Source organism: Aristolochia californica, unplaced genomic scaffold (assembly GCF_029961685.1).
Source record: "Aristolochia californica isolate CCGP_79_NKW_82.1479 unplaced genomic scaffold, dmAriCali1.0.hap1 SCAF_11, whole genome shotgun sequence".
In the NCBI taxonomy this organism is placed as follows: Eukaryota; Viridiplantae; Streptophyta; class Magnoliopsida; order Piperales; family Aristolochiaceae; genus Aristolochia; species Aristolochia californica.
The window spans coordinates 12,841,091-12,847,090 of record NW_027181782.1 but is presented as its reverse complement, the minus strand read 5'-3'; positions in this window follow the sequence as shown (position 1 = coordinate 12,847,090).

Here is a 6,000-nt window from a genome sequence, read left to right as displayed (position 1 = left end):
GATCCAAAATTTTCAAGGAGTAGAACAAATCATATTCTCAAGTAGTCGGATATTTACCAGAGCCAAACAACCCACTTTTTGCCTACCCTTAAAAATCACAGATACTTTTTCGAATTATCTCTCTCAGCATTTGTGCATTTCCATTTTGGATGTCCAAATTTTTTTTCAGATCCAAAACTCTCGCTCCCAATTTTCTCGTAAACAAAACATACATGAGTCATAACAAAAAGACAATTTTACTCAAAAAAAATTTACAACTATAATATATGTTAGAGAATGCACAAAAAATGAACTCCAAGGATTTTTTTATCCATGTTTGAGAAATTCCATTAGTACAACTCCTAATAATAAGCTTGGTGGAATTTTATAGGAAAGGGACTTCTAACTGATCCCAACATGCTTTAAATGTGGTGGACATGCATGCCGGAAACATGTTGAGGATGCAAGTGGCCTAATGATCCAAAACTTTCACGGAGTAGAACAAATCATATTCTCAAGTAGTCGGATATTTACCAGAGCCAAACAACCCACTTTTTGCCTATCTTTAAAAATCACAGATACTTTTTCGAATTATCTCTCTCAGCATTTGTGCATTTCAATTTTGGATGTCCAAATTTTTTTTCAGATCCAAAACTCTCGCTCCCATTTTTCTCGTAAACAAAAAATACATGAGTCATAACAAAAAGACAATTTTACTCAAAAAAATTTTAAAACTATAATATATGTTAGAGAATGCACTAAGAATGAACTCCAATGTTTTTTTATCCATGTTTGGGAAATTGCACTAGTACAACTCCTAATAATAAGCTTGGTGGAAATTTATAGGAAAGGGACTTCTAACTGATCCTAACATGCTTTAAATGTGGTGGACATGCATGCCGGAAACATGTTGAGGATGCAAGTGGCCTAATGATCCAAAACTTTCACGGAGTAAAAAAAATCATATTCTCAAGTGGTTGGATATTTACCAGAGCCAAACAAACCACTTTTTGCCTATCCTTAAAAATCACAGATACTTTTTGGAATGATCTCACTCAGAATTTGTGCATTTACATTTTGGACATTCAAATTTTTTTTTCAGATCCAAAACTCAATCTCCCATTTTACTCGTAAAGAAAAAGATATGGGGCATAACAAAAAGAAAAATTTAGTCAAAAAAATTTGAAAACTATAATAAATGTAAGTGAACGCACTAAAAATGAACTCCAAGTTTTTGTTATCCATGTTTGGAAAATTCCACTAGTACATCCCCAAATAATAAGCTTGGTGGAATTTTATAGGAAATGGACTTCTAACTGATCCTAACATGCTTTAAATGTGGTTGACAAGTATGCCGGTAACATGTTGAGGATGCAAGTGTCCTAATGATCCAAAAATTTGAAAGAGTAGAAAAAATCAAATTTTCAAGCGGTTGGATATTTACCAGAGCCAAACAACCCACTTTTTTGCCTATCATTAAAAATCACAGAAACTTTTTGGAATTATATCTCTCAGCATTTGTGCATTTCCATTTTGGATGTTCAATTTTTTTTTTCAGATCCAAAACTCACTCTCCCATTTTTCTCGTAAACAAAAAAGATATTAGCCATAACAAAATGAAAATTTTATGCAAAAAAATTGTAAACTATAATAAATGTAAGTGAACGTACTAAGAATGAACACCAAGGTTTTGTTATCCAGGTTTGCGTAATTCCTCTAGTACAACCTCAAATAATAAGCTTGGTGGAATTTTATAGGAAAGGGACTTCTAATTGATTCTAACATGCTTTAAATGTGGTGGACATACATGCCGGAAACATGTTGAGGATGGAAGTGGCCTAATGATCCAAAATTTTCAAAGGAGTAGAACAAATCATATTCTCAAGTAGTCGGATATATACCAGAGCCAAACAACCCACTTTTTGCCTACCCTTAAAAATCACAGATACTTTTTCGAATTATCTCTCTCAGCATTTGTGCATTTCCATTTTGGATGTCCAAATTTTTTTTCAGATCCAAAACTCTCGCTCCCATTTTTCTCGTAAACAAAACATACATGAGTCATAACAAAAAGACAATTTTACTCAAAAAAATTTTAAAACTATAATATATGTTAGAGAATGCACTAAGAATGAACTCCAATGTTTTTTTATCCATGTTTGGGAAATTCCACTAGTACAACTCCTAATAATAAGCTTGGTGGAATTTTATAGGAAAGGGACTTCTAACTGATCCTAACATGCTTTAAATGTGGTGGACATGCATGCCGGAAACATGTTGAGGATGCAAGTGGCCTAATGATCCAAATCTTTCACGGAGTAGAAAAAATCATATTCTCAAGTGGTTGGATATTTACCAGAGCCAAACAAACCACTTTTTGCCTATCCTTAAAAATCACAGATACTTTTTGGAATGATCTCACTCAGAATTTGTGCATTTACATTTTGGACATTCAAATTTTTTTTTCAGATCCAAAACTCAATCTCCCATTTTGCTCGTAAAGAAAAAGATATGAAGCATAACAAAATGAAAATTTTAGTCAAAAAAATTTGAAAACTATAATAAATGTTAGTGAACGCACTAAAAATGAACTCCAAGTTTTGGTTATCCATGTTTGGGAAATTCCACTAGTACATCCCCAAATAATAAAATTGGTGGAATTTTATAGGAAATGGACTTCTAACTGATCCTAACATGCTTTAAATGTGGTTGACATGTATGCCGGTAACATGTTGAGGATGCAAGTGGCCTAATGATCCAAAAATTTGAAAGAGTAGAAAAAATCAAATTCTCAAGCGGTTGGATATTTCCCAGAGCCAAACAACCCACTTTCTTGCCTACCATTAAAAATCACAGATACTTTTTGGATTATATCTCTCAGCATTTGTGCATTTCCATTTTGGATGTTCAATTTTTTTTTTCAGATCCAAAACTCACTCTCCCATTTTTCTCGTAAACAAAAAAGATATTAGCCATAACAAAATGAAAATTTTATGCAAAAAAATTTGAAAACTATAATAAATGTGAGTGAACGCACTAAGAATGAACACCAAGGTTTTGTTATCCATGTTTGCGTAATTCCTCTAGTACAACCTCTAATAATAAGCTTGGTGGAATTTTATAGGAAAGGGACTTCTAATTGATTCTAACATGCTTTAAATGTGGTGGACATACATGCCGGAAACATGTTGAGGATGCAAGTGGCCTAATGATCCAAAATTTTCAAGGAGTAGAACAAATCATATTCTCAAGTAGTCGGATATTTACCAGAGCCAAACAACCCACTTTTTGCCTATCCTTAAAAATCACAGATACTTTTTCGAATTATCTCTCTCTGCATTTGTGCATTTCCATTTTGGATGTCCAAATTTTTTTTCAGATCCAAAACTCTAGCTCCCATTTTTCTCGTAAACAAAAAATACATGAGTCATAACAAAAAGACAATTTTACTCAAAAAAATTTTAAAACTATAATATATGTTAGAGAATGCACTAAGAATGAACTCCAATGTTTTTTTATCCATGTTTGGGAAATTGCACTAGTATACCTCCTAATAATAAGCTTGGTGGAATTTTATAGGAAAGGGACTTCTAACTGATCCTAACATGCTTTAAATGTGGTGGACATGCATGCCAGAAACATGTTGAGGATGCAAGTGGCCTAATGATCCAAAACTTTCACGGAGAAGAAAAAATCAAATTCTCAAGTGGTTGGATATTTACCAGAGCCAAACAACCCACTTTTTGCCTATCCATAAAAATCACAGATACTTTTTGGAATTATATCTCTCAGCATTTGTGCATTCACATTTTGGATGTTCAAATTTTTTTTCAGATCCAAAACTCACTCTCCCATTTTTCTCGTAAACAAAATAGATATGAGGCATAACCAAATGAAAATTTTACTCAAAAAAATTTGAAAACTATAATATATGTTAGAGAATGCACTAAAAATGAACTCCAAGGTTATTTTTATCCATGTTTGGGAAATTCCACTAGTACAACTCCTCGTAATAAGCTTGGTGGAATTTTATAGGAAAGGGACTTCTAACTGATCCTAACATGCTTTAAATGTGGTGGACATGCTTGCCGGAAACATGTTGAGGATGCAAGTGGCCTAATGATCCAAAATTTTCAAGGAGAAGAAAAAATCAAATTCTCAAGTGGTTGGATATTTACCAGAGCCAAACAACCCACTTTTTGCCTATCCATAAAAATCACAGATACGTTTTGGAATTATATCTCTCAGCATTTGTGCATTTCCATTTTGGATGTTCAAATTTTTTTTCAGATCCAAAACTCACTCTCCCATTTTTCTCGTAAACAAAATAGATATGAGGCATAACCAAATGAAAATTTTACTCAAAAAAATTTGAAAACTATAATATATGTTAGAGAATGCACAAAAAATGAACTCCAAGGTTTTTTTTATCCATGTTTGAGAAATTCCATTAGTACAACTCCTAATAATAAGCTTGGTGGAATTTTATAGGAAAGGGACTTCTAACTGATCCTAACATGCTTTAAATGTGGTGGACATGCATGCCGGAAACATGTTGAGGATGCAAGTGGCCTAATGATCCAAAACTTTCACGGAGTAGAACAAATCATATTCTCAAGTAGTCGGATATTTACCAGAGCCAAACAACCCACTTTTTGCCTATCTTTAAAAATCACAGATACTTTTTCGAATTATCTCTCTCAGCATTTGTGCATTTCCATTTTGGATGTCCAAATTTTTTTTCAGATCCAAAACTCTCGCTCCCATTTTTTTCGTAAACAAAAAATACATGAGTCATAACAAAAAGACAATTTTACTCAAAAAAATTTTAAAACTATAATATATGTTAGAGAATGCACTAAGAATGAACTCCAATGTTTTTTTATCCATGTTTGGGAAATTGCACTAGTTCAACTCCTAATAATAAGCTTGGTGGAAATTTATAGGAAAGGGACTTCTAACTGATCCTAACATGCTTTAAATGTGGTGGACATGCATGCCGGAAACATGTTGAGGATGCAAGTGGCCTAATGATCCAAAACTTTCACGGAGTAAAAAAAATCATATTCTCAAGTGGTTGGATATTTACCAGAGCCAAACAAACCACTTTTTGCCTATCCTTAAAAATCACAGATACTTTTTGGAATGATCTCACTCAGAATTTGTGCATTTACATTTTGGACATTCAAAATATTTTTTCAGATCCAAAACTCAATCTCCCATTTTGCTCGTAAAGAAAAAGATATGAGGCATAACAAAATGAAAAATTTAGTCAAAAAAATTTGAAAACTATAATAAATGTAAGTGAACGCACTAAAAATGAACTCCAAGTTTTTGTTATCCATGTTTGGGAAATTCCACTAGTACATCCCCAAATAATAAGCTTGGTGGAATTTTATAGGAAATGGACTTCTAACTGATCCTAACATGCTTTAAATGTGGTTGACATGTATGCCGGTAACATGTTGAGGATGCAAGTGTCCTAATGATCCAAAAATTTGAAAGAGTAGAAAAAATCAAATTTTCAAGCGGTTGGATATTTACCAGAGCCAAACAACCCACTTTTTTGCCTATCATTAAAAATCACAGAAACTTTTTGGAATTATATCTCTCAGCATTTGTGCATTTCCATTTTGGATGTTCAATTTTTTTTTTCAGATCCAAAACTCTCTCTCCCATTTTTCTCGTAAACAAAAAAGATATTAGCCATAACAAAATGAAAATTTTATGCAAAAAAATTGTAAACTATAATAAATGTAAGTGAACGTACTAAGAATGAACACCAAGGTTTTGTTATCCATGTTTGCGTAATTCCTCTAGTACAACCTCAAATAATAAGCTTGGTGGAATTTTATAGGAAAGGGACTTCTAATTGATTCTAACATGCTTTAAATGTGGTGGACATACATGCCGGAAACATGTTGAGGATGGAAGTGCCCTAATGATCCAAAATTTTCAAAGGAGTAGAACAAATCATATTCTCAAGTAGTCGGATATTTACCAGAGCCAAACAACCCACTT